We start from the raw sequence: 24,822 nt of genomic DNA, 5'->3' as shown, positions 1-24,822 counted from the left end.
TCTCTACTATTATTAAAATATGGCCAATCACTTTTTCTTTTTTAATGTTATTATAAATTCATGCATTTATTCATATTTGATAGGTTTTAAGCCATCACATTCTTTTTATCTTTATTGAAGCTCTAATTGTCCCATCTTTGGCCTGTGTAAGCTTCACTAAATTAAGTTGTCTTATGAATTATTTTAACACTAGCCTTATAATCTTTTATAAGTTCCATGCTTTCTGGTATATCAAGATTTTCCAGGTTTATCCTTCAAGAATCTTTGTTCATTTTGATTATAATAAATGATATTTTAAGACCAAAATCTGGGCACTAGGGATGCTCAGCTTTGATGAGTTCATCTTTATTTCCAGGCCATTTTCTGTGAGCAGAGTGAGAAAAGGACAAAGGAAATGATAGAACTAAACATAAAATTAATTATTTATCTTACATTACATAAACATTAGTGTTATGATAATAATATCAATACTGAACCTACCAATTACGAATTTTAAAAGCAGTTAAAATGATTTTACATAGGTGATCTCCTTTTGGCTCTCGTTTTTATGGTTGCTTGGCATCTATGTAATCAGACATTTTAGTCATTACATACTTACAGGAGCCAAGGGAAAATTTCCCCTTTGCCTTGCAAAAGTTACCTAAAAATCACTGAGAAAAGGTAAATAAATAGGAGAAATGGCGTATCAATTTACTTGATCATATTTTTATGTGACATGGGAGCATTCAGAACAAAGACCGAAAGATTCAGGAGAAAAACTATCTATTTTTATGCCTAGGTTCAACAAAATATGGACAGCTTTGTAGAAGTATGATTAGGCAAAAGGTGTAATCTAGCGCTAACAACAGGCTGAATGAGGAAACCCAGCAAGGCCTCCCTGTTTAGAGTCTTCTTGTTCTCTCTCTGTGTACCTTTGCTTTCTCTGCATGTCGGGCAGGGCCCTCTCTGGAATGGAGATCTTATGATTTATACTCAAACAAAGTAGGTCAGATAATTTATTTATGGCCAGTTTTTACACAGAAAGGTGTAGGGAAGTTAGAGTAATATCTTTAGGTTCCATGGCTGGTTTTGGGGAAAAAGAGTTCTAGCTTCTATGACATGCCTCGGGGAAGAGTTTCCATGACTATTCAGAATCTATTTTACTTTCCCTTATAAATATAGTATTATTTTAGCTGAGATGCCCAAAGTATTTTTTTCTTTCAAGTACAAAAATTTTCCTGAAAAATAACTAGGTGTTTTTCATTTTGGTTAAATATTTTCAGACAGTGATGGAATCTTTGCTTTGCCTATTTTCAATATTTGTCATTTTATCTCAAATCCTTTTTATATTTTTTATTTAAAAGCAATTGCTTTTTTATCTTCAATTTATCTTAAGCTATTACTTGTGTGTATTCAATATTGTGTTCCTTCTAGTTTAGTCTTCATTTCTAAAATAGATTTCTTATAATTCTTATTCTTTCCTAGTTTTGTCACCTCATTGCTGAGTTTTTCTAATTATGATTTGTGATGCTCTTTTACATTTTATATCAGTTTCTTAGTGTTTTCTATCTCATTTTGAAACAGTAGGTTACAAAGAATTTTGTTGTTCTGTTTCTTGAGCATATTCAGAAATTTTTGGATTGCCCATATAAATAATGGTCTTCCCCTTTTTCTGTTCATTCTCTCCTTTTAAGTTACTTTATGTGAGATTTGACCTCAATACATTTCTCTTGTTCATATTTATGTTCACATAGCTTTTCTAATTTCACTAAATCTGTTCTGTTCTTTCATATAATGGTGAAAATATGGTATCTATCTTTCTGAGATTTTCAGGTTCTGTTCTCTTCTTGCTTTTATCATCTTTCTCTTTCTCTTTTGTTTCTGTTGTTGCTCTCTTGATCAATTTTGATTTTGTTCACAGCAGTTTATCCTTACAGTGGGTTCCTGTCCCAGAAGGGAGTCCTTGTGGGTCAGCTTTTATTCTCACATTGGCTCACCATGATCTGCAGTGCACTTGTGTGGGCTGTTTTGGGTTCTCCCCCTGTCAGATCTGTCTGATGTTTTGTTGCTTCTCCCTGTCTTGTTTTGTTCAAACACCAATTAGCGTGCAAGTCTTGTGGTTACCAGTGGTGTGCTCCTATCCACTTTTATTTTCATGTTTGTCAGAGAAAAATTATACTCATTTTTGCTTTAAATCTTGACCATGGGTTTTGATCTTGCTATTTGTCAAGCTGCTACATCTTTTTTTTTTTTTTTTTTTTTTTTTTTTTTTTTAGACAGAGTCTCGCTCTGTCACCAGGCTGGAGTGCAGTGGCACGACCTCTGCTCACTGCAACCTCTGCCTCCCGGGTTCTCCTGCCTCAGCCTCCCAAGTAGCTGGGATTACAAGCATGCACCACCATGCCCAGCTAATTTTTTTATTCTTAGTAGAGACAGGGTTTCACCATGTTGGCCAGGGTAGGTCTCAATCTCCTGACTTCGTGATCCGCCTGCCTCTGCCTCCCAAAGTGCTAGGATTACAGGCGTGAGCCACTGTGCCCAGCCTGCTCCATCTATTTTTATGTGAAGATTCAGGAAGTTTCCAAAACTATCTTGACACCTCTTTCCACTCCAAATTAACACATTATTTCATTAAATATTTTGAGGGCACCTACCCTATGCCAACTACTGGGTGGTATTCTCAAGACACAACAGTGACAAGTGATAAGACAGATGTTTTGGCTTGTTCTCATGAAGCTTGCACTCTAATAAAGCATCAGTGACAAGTAAATAGCCAATTATAATTCACTGTCCTCTCATAAGAAGTACAGAATGTCATGAAGTATAAAGGAAGGGCAATTATTTTTCATTTCCTTTTTTTGATTGTCAATTAATTTCAAGACAGGGATTCAGTTAAGGCCAAGGATTTAATTTCCCTGAAGTTCCCTATAAAGTGAACAAAATCACTTATAGGTAGAAGTTCTTTTATAAGGTATTAGCTATTAATAAATGTCCTGATTATTTTAGTCGTACAGTCAAATGCTTGTCTTTTCTTACTCACCAGAAATAATTTTAGTTTAAGAAGTTACAGTATTCATTTAGTTAACAAATTTATTTATAGTACTTACCATATTCAAGGATCTGTTTTAAGTACTTTACAAATATTGACTCATGGTAATATTAAGTGATATTTGGATCATTACAAATAGTGTATACATTTACTAAATTATTCAAAAACTTTGTATTTGTAAGAGTTGCATCCTTTGTGGCACACATTATTCTAGGCAATAAAAATAAGGAGTTGAACAACACAGACAAGATTCCTGACCACACAATGCTTATATTTAGTGGGCAAGTGAGAAAATAACATGTAAACAAATAGAGGAGTAAAGAGATTCATAAACAAGGTAATTTCTGATTATGGTAAATTTGTTAAAAGAAAATTAAAATGATATCATAAAGAGTGACCCAAGGAGGACTATTTAGGTAGGGGGTTATGGATGGCTTCATACCTACAGAAAGAGCAAGTGAGGTATGGTAACTCTACTGAAAATATTTTGCATCATGGACTCCAAATTATCACTTTTCCTTCCTCATTATTCTCTTCTGAGACTAGAAGGCCCCCGGGCTTTTAACATTCTTCTAGAAGTCAGTAATTAGCCATCCATTTCTCCTAATCAACGTTGTTCTCCCCAGTCTACTGCAGGCTCTGCATCCACATAATCTTCCTAGCTTTGACCAACATCAAACAATTTATCACTCTTATTGGCTCACTAGTAGGCAATCTGATCAAACGTGAAATTGTACCAATTCATAATCTGTATTAATATCCAATGTCATATAATTTCAGAATTAAAAACAAATCATAGTTTTAAGAAATGTTTACCAAGAAAAATAATGACCCTTTTAAAATTTAAACATGGTATCACAAAGTGTTCTTTTCCCATGTGTTCTGACTTGGTAATATAGTAGAAAATCCATTTTGACTAAAAGCATGGAGCCTTATCACCTCTGCTCCCCATTAATCTTTACAAGGATGAGCAGGTTTCATGAAAACTGTCTTCTACTTCAAATTCATCACTAATTACTCAGAAGCACACAGGCCTAAGAAACAAACAAATAAAGCAACCATAACAAGTATTCAAAGGAAACGTACTGGGTTTTCTCTTTATAATATAACTGTGATAGTAAAGGTATGTTTGTTCAACTATTCTGGGGAACCAAATGGGTTCAAAGAGGACTCGGCTGTTTGTATTATTCCTTTACCGCTTTGATTTATCATAATTGAAAAGAGCTGGAGACTGACTTTGAGAATCATAGAATTGCTTAGCTTCCTCCTACTCCTTTTCATGTCTATCTGCTGCAATGTGGTATAGGGGAGCAAATAAGAGTTTTAGACCAAGTCTGAGCTGAGTGAGAATCCCCTCTCCGGCTAGGGAATGTGAAGCAATACATTTAATTTCTCTGAAACTTATTTTTCTTAGCAATAGACCTGGGTATAATATCTTCCCCACAAAGTTCTGGGATTAGAGATTACATATGAAAATTAAGCAGCACAGTTCCTGGCACACCGCAGACCCATAATATCTTTTCTCAGTAAGCTTTTCTAACTTCAATTGCAGCCCCCTTGCCCCTTCTTCTTTAATTTTACAAAGTCAATAAACGGACACAGTGGGTATAATTTCCGTATACCAGCATGCAAAACACTGAATGTTCCTTGGGTAAAGATAGCAATCCAATTCTTCCTTTTACCAGATTATTGTACTATCTTCCTAATTCATCTTCCTGTTGTCTTTCTTACTTCCTTCTAAACCACTAAAAGCTTTCCTTCCTGGAGGCACCTTTCAGTCTGTCTTTCCCTCTCCTGCACCCAATCTATGTATCTTTAGCCAGAAATAAGTACTTATAATTATTTAAAGCCGGAAATGTTTTAATCATCTGATCTTTTGCTCATGCTATCCTATGTGATTAGAAGTTCTTTCCCAATCCCCTTTCCTGGCAAATCCTTATCACTGTTCAAGGTTTAGCTCAAGGCTTTCACCCTCAACAAAGCCTTTGCCAAAATAATAGTATCTCTATCTCTGGAATACATTGTGCCACATCCATTCCACGGACCCTCCTCACTCACAACCCTGCATGTGCACGTGGAATATTATTGATTCCATAAAATGTGGCATATAAAACTGAAAAGGAAATGACATGAGCCATCGAGACCATTATATTTAGTAACTAACATGTCTTTAAACCTCTTCAATTTCTCTTCTTTGATTACCAATGCTAGCAATTGACTTTCTTTTAAGGAGTTATTTCTCTCTTAAAAAAACTACACTAAAAATAAAGTCCCACATTATAATTGTAATACAAAAGGAAGTAGAGAATAACAAAGCTGTCCTGAAAGGTAGATACTGAAAGTTCACTATAGTTCCTTACTAGCTGATTGATTAGTTCACATACACTAGCCAATAAGTAAAAACCACCAGCAACACAACTCATGGACGTTTGAGGTCCTATTAGAATAACTGATATTTAGAATACTGTCTACTGATGAAGTTCTATCAAAAGCCTTTGGATAATAATGTAATTTTCTGTGCATGCACGTGTGATTGTGATTGTGTTTGTGTATGTGTATATATAATAGTGTGTGTGTGTATATACAAACACTTATATTCATCTTCCTTCAGTAATCAATACATTCTTTAAGGGAGAGAACAGTATCTCTCTGTTATTCATTTGTAAGGTTTAGAACAATGTTGACACATAGACTTCATTTATGTATTTGTTAAATAAATGAATAAAATAAAGAAGAAAAATGGCCTTGGTAGTCAATATAATAACTGACTATGGTATCTAAAATAACACCCACCTACACATCTCTGTTCCCTCACGGGCTTTACTTTTCCCTTAGCATGAATTAATGTTGGATGTTGTATTAGTCTGTTTTCACACTACTATAAAGAACTGCCTGAGACTGGGTAATTTATAAAGGAAAAAGGTCGAACTCACTCACAGCTCAGCATGGCTGGGGACGCCGCAGGAAAGTTACCAACATGGCAGAAGTCGAAGGGACAAGGCGGCAGGAAGGAGAATGAATGCAGGAGGAACTACCAAATACTTAGGAAACCATTGGATTTCATGAAAACTCAAGTAGAAGGATCACGAAAGCAAACGTGTGGAGGTGGCATTTATAAAATTTTCAGTGACAAATGTGTAGAGTCTAGAGCACACAGTAGCAAAAAACAGTGGATGCACCTCAAAAGAAGACGCTGGAAATGAGTTAATCCTGGGAGCTGTGATGGGAAAGGAATAGAGACAGAGTCATTAAGTAGTCTGGAGAAGAGACAAGGAAAAACCACGGAGAAAGGAAAAGGCTGTGAGTTGTACGAACATGACTAAAATCCTAAGTTACCAAGGGGTCAGCCGCCATATTCAAGAGTTCCTCAAGATAGCCTTTGCATAGTTCTGTGGTTATTGTCCTGATTTGTATTTATTTTTTATCAGTTTTGTGGGTGTTTTAGGTACTTCAGTTCACTTTTGCTTATTTGTTTATTACAAAAGTACTATAATTAGGAGTCCAGAATAAGCACTAAGCCCTCAAAAATTCAGAAATGCACACACACACACAAATAGCCTCTTATTTTCATTAGGAGACAGAGCACTGGTGCTTCCACAAGAAAGCAACAAAGGCCGCAGTAAGGCATTAAGAGGAGCCTGAGAAGGTGCCCTGACCTCCCCGCCACACCCAATAGTGCCCCCTCCTTACCCTAGCTGTGCCTAGAGCAGCACCTCCTTCATTACTCACTGACTTCCTTGTAAAATTCCATTTGTCAAAAAAATGAAAATACATTTATTTATTTATTTATTTATTTAATTTATTTCTCTGAAGCGAAGTCTTGCTTTGTCGCCTAGGCTGGAGTGCCGTAGCACCATCTCAGCTCACTGCAAGGTCCGCCTCTGGGTTCATGACATTCTCCTGACAGCCTCCCGGGTCGCTGGGACTACAGGCGCCCGCAACCACGCCTGGCTAATTTTTTTTTGTATTTTTAGTAGAGATGAGATTTCACCATGTTGACCAGGATGGTCTCAGTCTCCTGACCTCGTGATCCTCCCACCTTGGCCTCCCAAAGTACTGGGATTACAGGCGTGAGCCACCGCGCCCGGCTAAGGAAAACACATTTAAAAGCCACTAGTCTACCCAATGTCAAGGTCTATCTAGTTAAGAGATACAATAGTGACACAGAACAATGTTTTTTTTATGTACTTTAAGTTCTGGGGTACATGTGCAGAACATGCAGTTTTGTTACATAGGTATACATGTGCCATGGTGCTTTGCTGCACCCATCAACCCATCATCTAGATTAGGTATTTCTCCTAATGTTGTCCCTCCCCTAGGCCCCCACCCCCCGACAGGCCCTGGTGTGTGATGTTCCCCTCCCTGTGTCCATGTGTTCTCATCAGAACAGTATTTTCTTAAAAGATAGAATAGGAAAAATGCCTCGCAGATGGTGATGTAAATATGAAATCTATTATTAGTATGAAAGATGCCTTGCTCACATTAGGTACTCAAAAATATTTGTGAAATTATATTTAAAAATAGAAATTTTATAGTTAACTATTCTATACTTTCTAAAGTCTGAAATGATTTCATCTTGTCATCAAAGATCAAACACATAGCCTAACAAGTATGATTATAATCATGAAGAATTTATGACAGAACATCATAAGGCATTAGAGGCCTATTTTAATATGGTGGAAAGAGAAAAGGTTTTGAAGTCAGAATTTTTCACACTGGTTTCACGACTTATATGTAGGCAAAGTAGTTGATTTCTTTTGCTGTCAGTATCCTCATCTATGGAAATGCAGAGTTTTAATATGCACGCTTATAATTTGTTTGAAGAGTACAGTGAGATAACATAAAATGCCTAGCATCCTGTGGGACATACATTCGGTTCTCCATCAGTGGTAGCCTTTGTGGTTCTTTGAGGAAGAGAGGGGAGGTGAAGAAATGTATAGTTCCCCCAAAAAATGTCAGAGGCAGCTTCTCACAGAAGGTGATAATGCAGCCTTTTAAGATGGTTTAGACTTTGATACGTAAATCTAGAATGGAAAGCATTCCCAGTGGAAGAAATAGAACAAGCCAAAGTTTCAGGTGAGAAATCAAGAGAACAATGCAAAGTATATAGGTCAGTTTAGTAATAAGAGAAGAAAGTATAGTACAGATGAGCTGAAGCCCTGGAATTATCATTAGTATCAGCAACTATTTCGTAGACCACCTACTATATGCAAGATAATATCCCAAGTTATGAGGGAGATACAGATGGGAATTACATATGATATTAGAAATGCTACAAGATTACAGGCTCATTAAGAGGGTTGAGACAATAAGATTATATACCACGTCTTTGTGCAAGATATAAAAATGCTGTAACTAAAAGCAAAGTGTTTATGATAATATTCTTGCCAAAATCTCTTGTGGGAAATTAAAAGGACACTTCTCAACTTTTGGCAGTAAATCTTTAAAAAAAAAATTGTCTGTATTGGCAAACTGAATTGGGTTCTGAAGGCAAGACTCTCTAGTATTGGCAAGTTGCAAATAAATGCCCCACGTTGACTAAAAATACAAATCCATAATCATTCAGCCTAACTCAGTAAGAAACCACATTTAAAAATGTATAGATCTCAGTTTCAAATTAAAAGGTATTTCTGTCATGATTCCACCACGTTTTCGTACACTTCTGAAACAACTCAGTATAGCTTTATTAGCTACTGACTTCAGATGGCATTTCTAATAACTGGTGGCTTTATTTGTTCAGATGAAGTGACTCAATTAAAAACATAATTAACAAAACAGCATGCAGATTTTCAAATTCACTGCCATACAGCTAAGCAAATGAAGAGTGTCCCACATTATTGTGTATTTGGGAGGAAGTAACAAATAGCTATTGCATGGCTGCTCTTGGTTATATGTGTGAGGCAGAAATGTCTCAGGTCAGCATCAAGCCCCAACTCAGAGAAAAACCTCTCCTTCAAAGGTCAAACACCTAATGAAAGTGCCCATCTGGGAAGTGAGAATTTTGAAGATGAATCTAAATTTGTTAATTGATCTGTTACAGACTATTAAATTTGTGCCAGAAAAGGAATCGATTATTGCAAGACAAGTCCCTGGATGACCCTAGAGACCCAGATCTTCCTCTTTTCTCTAATGTAGTTCAAGAGCAACTGCAGAATGTGCTGAGAATGCAGCATCCTGAGATAAAGAGAAACTATTAGAACAGTCCAGGCTCTGTTCCCATCCCTCTTAGAAAAGGATATGCTGCAATGCTTTAGCTCGGAAATTCCAGTTACCCCTGGATATAAAACCGGGGTGAAATGGGTTTTGAGGGACCCTCGGCCGCAGTGTGATATGGGGCACATATACATAAGACTTCAACTACCTTGGGCAGTTTTCATGAGGTTGGGGGCCTGGCTTGCCATTGATTCCAGGCATCTATTGTCCCTTGCTGCCTATCTGTGAGTAATATAGTTGCTTTGCTTCACTTGTGTGAGTGTTTTGTTTCACCAGACTCATGCAAGTTGACTGATACTGGTGCATGGTATTGGTGAAGTGTTTAGAGTCCTCTTCTCAGATGTATACCAGTGCACAGTGAACTTGCTTCACAATTATTGCTTTTAACAGAAAAAAAAAATCACAGAAAATATTTACTCAGTAAAGTTTGATTGTGTCTGAAAAGCTGTACCAGTTTTCTCAATTTGATACCTAGAAATATCAGAGCCTTAATGAAATAGTATTTTATTTACAATTCAATGGAATCACTAAAAAAATACTACCAGAATTGATAACTGAGTTTAGTAATGTTACAGGATTCAAGGTGAGTACACATATATAAATTATATAACTATATGTTTACAAAATATGTATCTGTCAGATGAATTTTATCTATAACATATAAAGAATATTTGCAACTCAGTAGTCATAAGAACACTTAATAAAAATTATGGGCAAAAAAATGGACACTTTATCAAAGAAGATACTCAGATGGCAAATGAGGACGTGAAAAGATGCCCAGCACTATTAGGAAAACTTCAATATGATACCACTATGTAGCCCACTCAACTAACCAAAACTTACAGACTGACCAAACCAAGTGTCGGCAAAAATGTGGAACTTTAACTCTCATACTTTGCTGGTAGGACTATAAAATCATTGCAACCAGTACTGAAAACATTTTAGACTTTCCTTTAAGAATATTAAAATACACCTATCATACAACCCAGCCGCTTTTCCCAAGAAAAATGAAAATTTAGGTCTACTCTAAGGCATACACAAATGTTTATAGCAACTTGCTTTATTTGTAATAGCCAAAAATGATAATAACCAAAATGTCTATCAACAGGTAAACTGATGAATAAATTGTAGAATAGTCAAATAATGTTATCTCAAGCAAGAAAAACAATTTTTTTGAGACAAGGTCTCAGTCTGCCACCCAGGATGGAGTGCAGTGGCATGATCATGGCTCACTGCAGCCTTAACCTCTCAGGTTCAAACAATCCTCCCACCTCAGCCTCTCAAGTAGCTGGGACTACAGGCACATGTCACCATACTTGGCTAATTTTTCTATTTTTCATATAGACAAGGTACCACTATGCTGCTGAAGCTGGTCTCAAACTCCTGGGTTCAAGTGATCCTCCTGGCTAAGCCTCCCAAAGTGCTTGGATTACAGGCATAAGCCACCATTCCCAGCCAAAAAATATAAATCTAGATAGATAGATAGATGCAACAACATGTTGCATGATCTAAACTAAAATGTTAAGCATAAATTCATTTTTTAAAAAATGACTACTAATCAGAAAGCCAGATTTTCAAATTAGATAAACAAGCAAGACTCAATTGTATGCTTTCTAGAAGAGATCTATTTTAAATATATATATTTTCTAAAAGGTTGAATCTGAAAGGATGGAAGAAGTTATTTCACATAAATAGTTATCATAAGAAAGATGGTGTAGCTATAGCAGTATTAGTCAATTTAGACTTCAAAATAGAGTTAACGAAATAAAGAAGGTTATTTTATAATTAGAAAGGTTTATATTGATCCAGAAAACATAACACTATCAAATGGATTTGCAAACAACAAACTTTCAAAATACAAGGATTAACTTGGCTGGGCAGGGTGGCTTGCACCTGTAATCTCAGCACTTTGGGAAGCCAAAGCAGGTGGATCACTTGAGGTCAGAGCTTGAAACCAACCTAGCCAACATGGTGACACCCCATCTCTACTAAAATTACAAAAAATCAGCCAGGCATGGTAGCACACACCTGTAATCCCAGCTACTCGGGAAGCTGAGGCAGGAGAATTGCTTGATTGCTTGAACCCAGGAGGCAGAGGTTGCAGTGAGTTGAGATCACATAATTGCACTCCAGCAAAGTGACAAAGTTAGACTCCATCTCAAAACAATAATAATAATAATAAAGAAACAGGCCAATCCAGAATCATAATCTGAAGTTTAAAAACAAACTGAGAAATTCACATGAGTAGAAAAAACTCAGTATGAATGAACCTGACCTGATACCAAAACCTGAAAACACATTACAAGAAATTGTATACCAATATCCTAATAAACATAAACAATAAAATCTTTTAAAAATGTTATTAAAGCAAGTCCAACAAATACAAAAGTAAAGCTAATAAATCATAACTAGTGATGTTTACTCTAGGATGCAAGGTTGATTTAACAATTGAATGTCCATGTATTTTACCACTTTAAAACAATACTGAAATAATGGAGAAAAATCGCATGGTCATCTAATCAGTTACAGTAAAAATATTTGATCAAACTCAATACTGTTTCCTGATGAAATTAAGATGCACTGAAATTAGAAAACTACTGTATTAAAATTTTCTTTTAAATTGGAATTTAATAATTACCCAAGTATGTTCATAGAATTTAAGAAAAGCTTCCAGAGGAGCATAATTTTTGAGTTTAGTCTAACTTAGCAGATTAAGTTAGAAGAGGAAGAACCTTCAGAAAAAGATGTGGATTTGAGTAAGTGTGATCTATTGCAGAAGTCAACAATTAGTTAAATATTGCTAGAGCATTCGTGAGAAAAATTGGAAATAAGAAATAGACTATAGAGGTAGAAAAGACTAAGCTTATGTTTCTTTCTTGTCATATACAAGGGTTATGTAAAAAATTTAGTGACGCTATATTTTAAGAAATATGGATCCATGAAGAATTTTGAACAAAGAAAGGCCACTATGAGATGTGAATTTCTGAAACAACACTCACAGGCAATAAGCAGAGTGAGTGGTGGTTGATGAGGCTAAAGCCAGGCAGTCTGACAGAGGGTCACTTGACATAGTACAGGTTAAACATTACAAACTTAAACTGTGACTTTGAAAAAAGTTGCTGAGAAGAAAATAAGTTAATTTTTTTAGGAGATAAACTTATTGGATTATCAAATTAATTGAATATTTGATGAAAGGAGAAATCTAGGATATCTCCCAGATTTCTGATCCTCAATCCAGAGATAAGTTGTCAACATATAGAATATGGGTTCATAAACAGTTCCCTAAGTAATGCATGCTGTGAGCTATACTAAGGAAAATAGTCTAAGCATCTGACTTATGTTAAATGTGATTTAATTCTTAGAAAATCTAATTGCTTGTATTCTTTTACTCTCTCTACTTTTAATACGAATAATTATGGCTTAAATAAGTAAGTAAAGTTAAGGAAAGGTAGTAAAGATCTGTTTGGATATATTTAATTTAAGGTGCCAGTAGGACATCTGGGTTGAAGTAATTGGTAGATATGGATCTGGAAGAGAGCTCTAGTCTGGAGATAGAAATTAAAGCATTGTCAAAATATATTTGAGTAAGTAGGAGGATTTGATATTGCTCAAGGACACCATAGAATAAGAAGACATAGAGCAAGGACTGAAGAAGGAAGCAAAAGGCGAGAATTCTAGTTCTTATATAAGTGAATTAGGGGAATTAGGGGTAGCAGCCAGAAGACACAAGCAAAGAGAGCAAACAGAAACCATGCAAACTGGGGCTGTGTGTGGTGGCTCACACCTGAAATCCCAGCAATTTGGGAGGCCGCGGCAGGTAGATCACTTGAGGCCAGGAGCTCAAGACCAGCCTGGCCAACATGGCAAAACCCTGTCTCTACAAAAAATACAAAAAAAAAAAAAATAGCTGGGTGTGGTGGCACGTGCCTGTAATCCCAGCTACTTGGAAGGCTGAGGCCCAAGAATCAGTTAAACCCAGGAGGCAGAGGCTGCAGTGAGCCGAGATCATGCCACTGCGCTCCAGCCTGGGCAACAGAGCAAGACTGCCTCAAAAAAAAAAAAAAAAAAAGGAAATTTTCAAAAAAATAAGAAAGAAGACCAAGGCCAAATTCTTCAGAGAGGTTCTCCATAGGGATTAGCAATAAAAAGTCACCAATAACCTTAATGAGAGGAGTTTTAATGAAATTGTGAAGCTAAAAGATCACATAGCTCTCTCAGAAACAGTCATTCATTTAAGACAACATTGGTCTAGAGACTATTTCTTGGCTACTGGATAGCCTGTGTGATTCAGCCAAGTTATGTTAGAACAGCCTAATAAACATGCCACATGATCTAATGAAAGTCTACAGGAGCTCATAGAATATAAGGGAAAAGACTGTCCAAGAGTCAAGGGACCAAGTGCCAACTAAGGGGGCTGGTATCATTCAAAAGGACAGAAAAAAAGAAAAAAAAAACTGAGAAATAGAATCCCATGTGATTCTTTCAGATTTTGGTTAAAGCAATAAAGCTTTTACTCATAAAAGAGTAAGATATAAGAGACCATCTCACTGCTTTCATTTAAGATTCAAGGAGTTAAGGAACAAAATCAGCTACTGTGTCTTTTATAAAGCTCTGAGGATGATATCCACACCTCTCTTCAGAATCCCTGTGCAAGGCTACTTTCAGGGCAGGGTCAGTAGTGTGGGCCTCACCCAGGTGCTTGTTAGAAATGCAGACTCTCAAGTGTTACTCCAGCACTTTTGAACGAGAATTTCCATTTTGATGAGATTAAGACCCCCCAGGTGAACTCTTATTTCTGCACATGAAAGTTGGAGAAACTCTTCTAAACCACAATTTCTTTAAGGATAAAAAAAATTCAATATTTGGTAATTATTTGCTTGTTGACTTATTTAATTTATTTGTAGCCCAAATTCTTCAAATAGGTGCTTAAGACACCTTTTAAAGATATATATGCACTGTAGAACAATTTAAAATTAAAAAAAAATAAAGACCAAGGGAAATAAGAATAGGAACATTTAATAATCAATATGTATTAAAGACTTTGCCTGTGCTAAGAGTTTTATATCTAACTTTTATTTTCACAATAACTTTAGAAACTAATCAACATTATTTCAATTTTTCAGGTGAGGAAAATGTGAGTTACAGAATTTAAGTAACTTGCCTAAGATTACAAAATGTTAGAAACAGGGTTTGAACTCAGGCCTGCTTAACACCAAACTACACCTGTGCTCTCAATCATAAAATTAAACAGTAAGGTCAAAATACAAACTACCTGTTATGTACTCAAATCTATTTATAATGACTCACCCTGCATTTGGCTTCAAACTTTCAGAAGCTCATGTGAAGAGAAAATATCAGTGATTACAACATTCAGAAAGTCTGTATTTAATGTTCCGCCTATCATAACATTAACTGTGTGGTAGAAGAGAGCTATCACTTTTGTTTGTAGAGAAGCTATGTATTCTTACAAAAGTGTAAGCTATGTAAAACCTCAATAGAATGAAAGGCATACCATGACATTAAGGTCCTGTGTCTTAGCTAATACCATGACATTAAGGTCCTGTGTCTTAGCTAATGTGTATATAAAATATATCCAGAGAGTTTTTAATATTTTAGCATAATCATATACAAACTTTACATAGGTGACTGATAATTTATTATTCTGAACTAGAAAATGAGGAGGTAGGTGTACAAGCAGTAGCACAGAGGCAGAACAGAGAGTCAGGAACTTGCTCCCTCATCATGTCCACTTTATCCATCAGCCATAATAGAGCAGCCAGCACCTTAGGCTTTTTGGAGGCCATCAAAAATATTTGAGACACAAAGAAAAAAAAATGATGTAACTAAAACAAGAAAATACCAATAATTGAATTGATAATGTGATTAAAAAGGGCTACATCACAAAGCATCACATTAATTTAATACAGTATGATATTTAACAATCAGAAAGTTTGCTATATTTAAAAGTCATCTTTAGATTAGATTTTCTCTCTTTGCAAGGATTTTTTCAGTATACTTAGTGATGAACTAAAAGTAAATTAGTTGGAGGCAAATAATTTCCAAAAGCAAAATTGCAAATAATTTCCACTCCAGAAAATGTGGGTGTGTATGTGTGTGTATGGAGACATATGTATCTCCCACAAAAATAGAATTCCTGGCCCTTAGCATAGGTACCAAAGTGAATGAGGATGAGGCTATTTGATTTCCAGAGCTCCTACTTTCTTCACTGTCTGTAATTTAGGCCGTGTGCTAGGCTAGAATGGAGCAGGAAATATCAAAGAGCCTGAAGGCTACCCCCTCCACTCCTATCTCCACTCCACAAATGATGTAAAATCCCTTCCCACACAGTTCCCACACTGCTAGGAAGTGTCCACATGGGTACTAAGGCACTGCAAGGTAAAGATGAGATGTGCATTTTCTTGGTTTAACTGGCAAAAAAATAGGTTATTAATGCCTGGTTCCATACCAGGAACAAAACCGTAGAATAATCAAACAATTGCCCAGGAAGCCATTTGGATTGAAGTTAGCTACTCCTTCAAGAACGGAAGAGCTGAACTTGCCAGCTTTGATTTGCACGCCTTTCAGCTACTATTTCCAGCCGATTCAGTTCATACAACTCCAGCTTTCATTTAGGGCTGAGCTCATTGACTAAAAAAATAAAGAAGAAGTGAAAAAAAAGAGAAAAGAACGAGAAAAGAAATCAAGGAAAGGCTTCATTGATTATTCAGAGTGTTGCTTTGGGAAAGAGAAAAATCTTGTTAGAAGCCTGGCAAACTTATTTCATTAGAGACCCAGTGACATCTTCCAAAACTAGAACATTACATGAGGTTAGTTTAAAACTTCAAGTGGCCTTATAGTTTGATAAGGATACCCATCCTCATCCACTCTACTACATTCTTCGCATTCGTCATACTTTTTGTAATGGTGAAAGGTTTGCTACTAAAAAGTATGCCAAAAGAAAGAAAGAAATGTGACTTATTAGAAATTAGAAATGCTAAAATCAGGGATGATGATTCTGATCACTCAATGTGTCCTCTAAAAGTCCACTTTTCTTTCCTTCTAACATGGTCATTTGGACCTCATTTTCACCGTCCTCCTTCCTCATACACATAGTCCTACTCCATCTCCTTCTACCTAATGATTCAATGCACGCAGTGTTGATAAATGAATGTGAAAATGAGCATGAGATTTTATAATGGTATGTAAGAATCGATTGCTTCCCAACCCTTCAGAAAGACCCTTCCTGGTCTTCTGAAGTTCTGCACAATCACCATGTCAAAAGAGAGGTCTTTTCTTTTCTTTTAACTTTCTTTCCTTGGAAGCATCAAATGCTCCCACTCACTGACCTAACTCTTTCTCAGAAATAATTAGCCTAAAGGCAAAACTACCATGGAAATTTATCAAAGAGTAACTAAAAGATCAAAATGGTTTGGTCCTGACAAATAAACCTCATTTAGTTCTGTGAGAAAGTGGTTAATAATACTGATTTTATTGCCATAGAGTATCTTGGTTTCAGGAAATTATTTGACAAATTCTCTGAAAATATACCATTGAGATAGTGGTGTTTTAGTTAGACAATAATATTATGAGGTACATGCACTGTTAGATGACTACATTCTGGAGAAGTCAACTTGGAGAGGTGTCTACAAGAAACTGATAGAAGATTCCCTCCTTCACCTGTTCTGTAAAGACTTAATAATTAGAATAAAAACCATCAAAAGGATTCTAGTTCAAGCAGGCACATAAAATTGGAATAAATGTGGAATTACATTGGTGAGAGAATCAATATTAACTATATTCTCAATGAAGTAAATACTGACTTGAAATAAATTAACATCTAAGGATAACTTAAAATCCTGCATTTGAATACATTTAAATCAACAACTGAAATAAATATTAGAAGGTAACTTGTTTCACATTGGTTCATAAGATACACTGAAGGCATTACTTGACTACAAGTTTTATATATATATATGGAGAGAGAGAGAGAGAGAGATGGTAAGTATACATAAAAAAGCAAAGCTAATGAGCAAATCAGTACGTTCCATTTTTGAGAAGCTCAAATTGTTAGAAAGTTCTTCCTTATAATGAGCTGGATTCTATACACTAAATTTCATTTAATTTTTCTCAGTGAGAAATGAGGTTGAATTCCTAGCAACTCATACATAGATAATAGGACACAGAATTAACTCTGATTATAATATAATATACCTGACATGCCTATGAAGCAGGAACTAACACTCAAATAGATTAGAGACTATTACCCCTTGCAGTTGCAAATTTTAACTGAATTTAAAGTAGTTGCTAACCTAGGTCAGGCGCAGTAGACCACGCCTGTAATCCCAGCACTTTGAGAGGCCAAGGTGGGTGGATCACTTGAGGTCAGGAGCTCGAGACCAGCCTGACCAACATGGTGAAACCCCGTCTCTACTAAAAATACAAAATTTAGACAGACATGGTGGTGTGTGCCTGTAGTCCCAGCTACTCAAGAGGCTGAGGCAGGAGAATCACTTGAACCCAGGAGGTGGAGGTTGCAGTGAACTGAGATGGCACCAGTGCACTCCAGCCTGGGCAACAGAGTGAGACTCCATCTCAAAAATAAAAATAAAGTAGTTGCTAACCTAGATCACAGTATTTCCTTTAGACCATAAAGTAACATCTTTTTTTAATTAGAGTGTAAATCCAGCAACTTCATGTATCTAGAAATACATGTCATCTATAATCTTCCTACCCCTGTCTCCAGTAAAGTGGCTCGGCACGTGGCAAATAGTGAATAAGTGAATGAATTTTAAAAGACTGATCAGCCAAACCCAATGAAACAATAGCATGTGGCTGATACTCTTAGAATACCAATCATTATCTTTTGAATTTTATGTATGTTCTACAATCTTAGTCATCTAGTTTTCAAGTCTGTAGGAAATAGAAGGAAGGAAAATAAATGCTACAGCCAAGTATATTGGTATCCAAAAACAGTAAAGGAAAACATGGGGAAATTATTTTTAAAACTCATATGCACCTAGTTTAGAGTCATTTAGGGTAGAGTCAAAACTCTCAATAACTCAGTTTACCCTAATAGAAGCACCCACAGACTTCACAATATTGATATTAAGATAGATAAAGTCATTGAGGTATATTTGTAAGGCATTATGTAATCAGCAATATGGGAAAGTATTGCAATACCTTTTATAAGACTATACCTGCAAGGTTTGTGAGTTGAAAAAATTAGTACATAAAGGCATGAACCCTTAGCTCTCTAAACAAAGCCCACTCTTCATGGTTCCTTGCTCCCTCTGGCCTACTGTTTCATTACACTTTTAGAAAATCTCGACAGCAACTTATGTTACCAGCTTCCAGCAAGAGATTCTTCTTATGATCAATTCCTATTTTCACCTCAATTATCATAATACCCGAGAGGGGTAGAATAAGAACATCATATCCAACTTATGAATATGTAAACCAAATTAACACATATAAGAGTAAAACAGGAGAAAAGTGAGCCAGTCTATCCATCGAAGATAAATAATTTCTTTTTTACTTAATTATTCATTTAGACTGAAAAAATTTATAGTGTGAATGCATAATAAATACCAGGTACCAGGCTGAGTGATGCAAATGTAGAGAGAAGCACCTCGATTGGGAAATATACACAAATATTTGGAAGAATAGTTTCAGAATGAGTTAAAAATCAGAAGTTACCATATATATGGTACTAAACTTTCTTCTTCAAAGCGTGTTTCCATACTTAGTTGGACTAAATAAGCCTTAACTACTGTTCAGCCCCTAAATGGTATGATTCTATCTTGCTCAATTCTGCAAAATCACTGTGAGATAAATATGGCAGGCATTGTTAATTTGCAGTTAATAGACTATAAAATTGAAGATTTAATAGATTGCATAACTTACTCCCAACCTCACAGATAGTTAATACCGAAGCCAGAAAAGAAGTTAACTTGATTTGAGTCCTAATTATTCTATTTATTATGTAAAAACTCTCATTTGTGTTTCATGAAAGTTATCATCACCTATCCCATTTTACAGATTGAAATCTTTGTGCTATGTTTACAAAGCAGCACATTGAATGAACGAGGCTTGCTCCCCCAAATGATGTGATATTTGCTGTTTGGTTAGTAAAAATGTTTCTGCTGCTTCCTTTGGCATTTCACATGCACAATTTATGAACAATTCTCTGTCACCTCCACTTATAGTGTTTCTTTCAAATAACTTCTATTTCCAGAGGACTTGTAAAAAGTAATTTAAGTGGCCCAAACCTGATCACTATGTATATTTAAAGCTTGTTGGCTATTGTTGGTATGACATGGAGTTCTTTTCTGCTTAGGGTCACCCAGGATGTGAAATAAATAAGACAAAATATGCATTTTTTTTCGGATAATTTTTAAAAGGGGAGTGACCTTAAATTGGTCCTTAAACTCGTAATCCAACAACCAGAATGGTTGTTTAGTTCTGTTATATACAAGATTCTGTGGACATATAAAATATACTATACGACCCTCATTCATAAAGAACTTAAACTAAAACTTGAAGGTTTTCATGAACATGTGATAATGCCTATATTCAATATGACAAAATATTCCATATAATTAAAAGTCTTAAAAATACATGATGATCTCACCTCAGTTTGAACTCTCTCACTGATTACTTGATGACAATAAAAAGATCTGATATTGTGTCAAGAAAGAATAAAGAAAAAAAAGGGCTTCCATTGTATGTGCTCCAAAATGTCTATAGTACAGTTCATTCTGAAGCCAGGGTGTGTGTGTGTGGGGGGGGGGGTGCTATTAGATGACTTATCTTCTTTAATAATGTTTTTTCCAGACTATAAAAGATATATATGATAATTACTTTCAACAGTTGAGTTCCCCTAGAAAACCAACCAAAAACATCTATTGACTAAGCAAAGCTAATTTTATTAAACCTACAGCAGCAGCAAAGAGGATAACCTTGACTACATCTTAGTGTCTCAGAAGGAATAAGTAAAAGAGGATATTTCCAGGGCTTTGGGGTCAGGTCTCAAGTGGTATAAATTGAATCTTTCAAAGCAGGGAATTGATTAGGATTCAGCGAAGTTCATTTTATAATAGTTCAGTGAGGTGAAGGTCTTAAAGTGAGTCTTAATAAATGAATTGCTTAATAAACAAGCTGTTGCCCCAAATAATTTGCCCAGATGAGTTAATTGTTTGGATATATTGGCTTTCAAAAATTTTGTGATGCAACAAAGTTATGAATTGGTTATACTGCCTCATTTTCCTGGCCCAACATTTGCTAAAATAATGGGAGTAACTCAGGAGCTCTGCCTGGTCTTCATCTTAATTTTGTCCCTTGGTTATCAGCAGACATGAAACACACCTTGCCCACCCAGTTTTCTAATATGCTAAATGCAATTTGTAATTATTGTTTATGCTTTAAAGGATATTTGACCACATTCCAAGGGCCTCCAATGAAAACAGCACAGATTTTTATCATCAGATGTATTTACTGAATTTTATCTAAAGCTAAATGTGTTTTTTAAATTTAGCATTGGGACCTTAAAATCAAAGAATAAATATTTGCATAAAGATGGAAAGAAAAAAATTGCTTCTCAGCCTTTTGGCTAAGATCAAGTGTAGAGATGGAAATAAACATTTATTTAGGGGGAAGAAACCTTTTATTTGAAGTTTGAAAACTTTAGACCTATTATTCCTCAAGAAAACTGAAGTTATACATAATGTATTCATTAATAATGATATTATTATGGGAAAAGACTTTCAGTAAAAGTAAAAAAAGGGCAGAATCATACCTTCTGCTGGATGGTGGACTTAATTTTAAAATGCCAAGAGAAGAAAATACTTCAAATCAGACAATAATGAAAGCCTCCACACTGGATAATAATATAAACCTCCCCACTGAAACAATGTTAAGATTACTATTTATTTTGCACTTACATGCCGGTGCTATAGTAAGATGTGTTTATATACACACATATTCTTCTTTAATAGTCACAATCACCTTGCAAAGTAGGTAGAATTATTACCATTTACAGATGGCAAAGAGAATCAAACAGGTTCAGCATGTCACTCAACTCAGGAGAAGTGGTAAAAGCAAGATTCGAACTTGGTGTGTTTGACTTCTAAACATATTCTCTTAGGATCAATGAAAGAAAGGAACATAGCTATTGTCATGAAATTAGAGCCTTGGTATTGAAATGTGATCTCAAAGCACCCTAGCACTTTATCTTTCAAATGACTTTTACACTGGAGGGTTTCTTTTTTTATCAAAGGGAAAGAGCAGTCCTGTGAATCATTGGAAGACAGCTTTGGCTTTCAGGTATGTGTTAGGCAGAATTCAAAGATACTCCTAAGAACACACGACTTCTCTTATTGATCAAGCAGCCATGAATCCAAGTGTTGCTGTAAAGGGATTTCACAGATGACACTAAGGTTCCAAATCAGTGAACCTTAAAATAGGGATATTATCTAGGTGGCCCTGACCTAATTACATAAGGCCATTAAGTCTGGGTCTTGTCGTCAGAGACAGAGAAAGTCAGAAATTTCAAGTGTGAGAGGGAGCTGGCCCAAGGAAATTCTGCTGGCTTTGAGATGGAGGGATCATATGGCCAGGATGGTCTCTATGAGCTAAGTGGCCCACAGCTGACAGCAAGGAAAGAGGGACCTCATTCCTGCAACTGCAACAGACTAAATATGGTTGATGATCTGAATCAGCTTGTAAGTTTGCTCTTCCCCAAAATTTCCAGAAAGAAGCACAGTTCAACCACCATCTTGATTTCAGTTTCAAGACCCTGAGCAGAGAACTCAATCATATCATACCTGAACTTCTGATTTACGTAACTGTGAGTTAATCAATAGGAATTGTTTTAAGTCATTACATTTATAGTAATTTGTTATATGGTGTATTCGTCCATTTTCATGCTGTTGATAAAGACATACTGTAGACCAAGCAATTTACAAAACAAAGAAGTTTAATTGGACTTATAGTTCCGCATGGCTGGGGAAGCCTCACCATCATGGTGGAAGGCAAGGAGGAGCAAGTCACATCTTATATGGATGGCAGCCGCCAAAAAGAGAAAGCTTCTGCAGAGAAACTCCCCCTTTTAAAACTGCCAGATCTCGTGAGGCTTATTCACTATCATGAGAACACCATGGGAAAGACCTGCCCCCGTGATTCAATTACTTCCCACCACGTCCCTCCCACAACATGTGGGAATTCAAGATGAGATTTGGGTGGGGACACAGCCAAACCATATCATATGGCAATAAAAACAAATGGTGTTCTAAATAGGAAACAAGGGTTAACCTGTGATTGAGATTTTAATGGGTACTTCTGGTTAACTTGAAAATGAGCTTACTTTATCTGTAAAAAAATATAATCCATTTCCTACAAACACATTTGCAAGAAAATATCAATAGTAGTAGGTTCATCAGATTCCTCCAGTTATCTGATCATATGGAATTATAAATAAATAATGGTTATATTAATAATATGTAAGTAATGCTTTAGAGTGTACAATGTATTACCACATTTATTATATCACCTGGACCTTATTATAACCAAGTAGAGTAGACAAATTATTATCTCTTCTTATAGTGCAAGAAATAAATACATAGGACAAGCGACTGACTCAAAACCAACTTGAAGAATTTGGAGGTGAGCTGGGGTGGCCAGAAGATGACATTCAAGGACTTTTGACTTCCCTCAAAACCACATTTCATTTTCAGGGCTGACTTAAAATGTTTCAGCAAAACATAGCATTATGTTCCCCTTTCCTATTCTCTTCCAATTAAAAGAAAAATAAAAAATAACATATTTTTACTTGAAATAAGTGTTTTTCCCCCACATCAAACATTTCTCTTCATCACACAATGTGGAACATTTTAAAGGTATTTTTAAAGCAATATTCAAACTGGTTTTATAAAAGTTTGAACTATGGTTTCAAAATGGTTGAAGTTGAATGACGAAAAATTGTCAATAACCAAAATGGGATTCATTAAATACATCTATAAAATGTGACTTATAGTTATGCACAAAAATTGTGATATATATTTATTCCCATGAGAAGTTGTTGATTCTGTCTGTATGCTACAAACCCATTTTGTTTAAAAAAAGTACATATGTATACACACACATTCACACACACACATATGCAATACGAGCATTTTTTGAAAGAAATTATCTGTGGAATGTGGGGCATTTAAAAATTACTTTTCAAAAATTTCTACATTTTATAAATACTATATTTTATAGTATATGTTTATTTTCAGAAAAATGGCACTACAGTCATTTTCATTTCACAAAATAATTTGATTGAAACTGTGCCTCAGTCTAGTTGTATCAAAGCAACATGATTATTATTAAATATCCAACAGTCTTTATGAAAGTTGAAAATTAAATGTAGAGCAAGGCTCACATCTTCATCAAATCACTATTTGCTCACATGAAGGCAGTTGGGCACCTGTAACTCACAGGCTGGGCATCTACAGCTTTAGTGACCACTGCCTACAGGTCTCTCATTGTCCTTGACCACCAGTTTTGACTTAAGTATCAAGTGCCAGTTGACATCCCCAACGGCATCCCAGATCTAGTCAGACACTCAGAGTACCCGAGTGAGCCTGAGGGAACATTTATGTCCTCTGACATAAGTGCTGACTCCATTTTTTCAAAGCTCCTACTGAAGTAAGTTGAGGGAAATTGTCTTACTTTACTTCTCCTTCATATACTATGAAAATGCCATACTCTGAATTGAGTGTCCCATCTGAATTGTTGAAACATAAATTTCTAGCCAGAGGCAGTGCAATTAGAATGACTGCGGGTTCTTTCAACATACTTGAGAAGTAGATGTAACTTGGCCAGGGTTTCAACCACTCACCCTTATTGGAATTAGATTCTTTGGCATCCCCCTCTAGTAACCCAATGGCATTTAGTCTCTGTGTTCCCTTGTGTCTGCAGAATAAAACTAGGATTCTGATAAAGTGTGAGAAACCATCAGTCTTTGCCTGCTCTGAACCAACAAAAGTGCACATGAATTTTGCTACTTTATTACTTTATGTTCATTGCTACTCATGTAAAACATGGCCATCCCTTGTTATTGGTGGGGGATTGGTTCCAGGACCCCTGTGGAAACCAAAATCTGTGAATGTTCAAGTCCCTGATATAAACCAGTATAGTATTTGCATATAACCTACACACATCGTCTGCATACTTTAATCATTTCTAGATTATTTATAATACTGATGTGATTTGGCTCTGTGTCCCCACACAAATCTCACCTTGAATTGCAGTAATTTCCATGTCATGGGAGGGACCTGGTGGGAGGTAAGTGAATCATGGGGGCGGGTTTTTCCTGTGTTGTTCTCATGGTAGTGAATAAGTCTCACAAGATCTGATAGTTTGAAAAGGAGAGTTCCCCTGCATATGCCCTCTTGCCTGCCATCATGTAAGGTGTCCCTTTGCTCTTCTTTCATCTTCTGCCATAATTTTGAGGCCTCCCCAGCCACGTGGAACTGTGAGTCCATTAAACCTCTTTCCTTTATAAATTACCCAGTATCAGGTAAGTCTTTATTAGCAGCATG

General features: G+C 35.9%; 1 protein-coding gene and 1 non-coding gene across 5 annotated transcripts in view; one reads left to right on the top strand and one right to left on the bottom strand.

The window, feature by feature from the left end:
- Window positions 1-24,822, bottom strand: part of LOC105471321 (pleiotrophin) — a 108,734-nt gene that overhangs the window by 33,116 nt on the left and 50,796 nt on the right. The gene's annotated exons all lie outside the window — the stretch shown is intronic.
- On the top strand, window positions 19,851-19,928 carry LOC112424872 (small nucleolar RNA SNORD81). The gene has a single exon (XR_003015810.1). It is a non-coding gene; the product is annotated as a small nucleolar RNA SNORD81 (small nucleolar RNA).

Source organism: Macaca nemestrina, chromosome 4 (genome assembly GCF_043159975.1).
Source record: "Macaca nemestrina isolate mMacNem1 chromosome 4, mMacNem.hap1, whole genome shotgun sequence".
NCBI classification, from domain to species: domain Eukaryota; kingdom Metazoa; phylum Chordata; class Mammalia; order Primates; family Cercopithecidae; genus Macaca; species Macaca nemestrina.
This window is presented reverse-complemented; position numbering and strand designations above follow the sequence as displayed.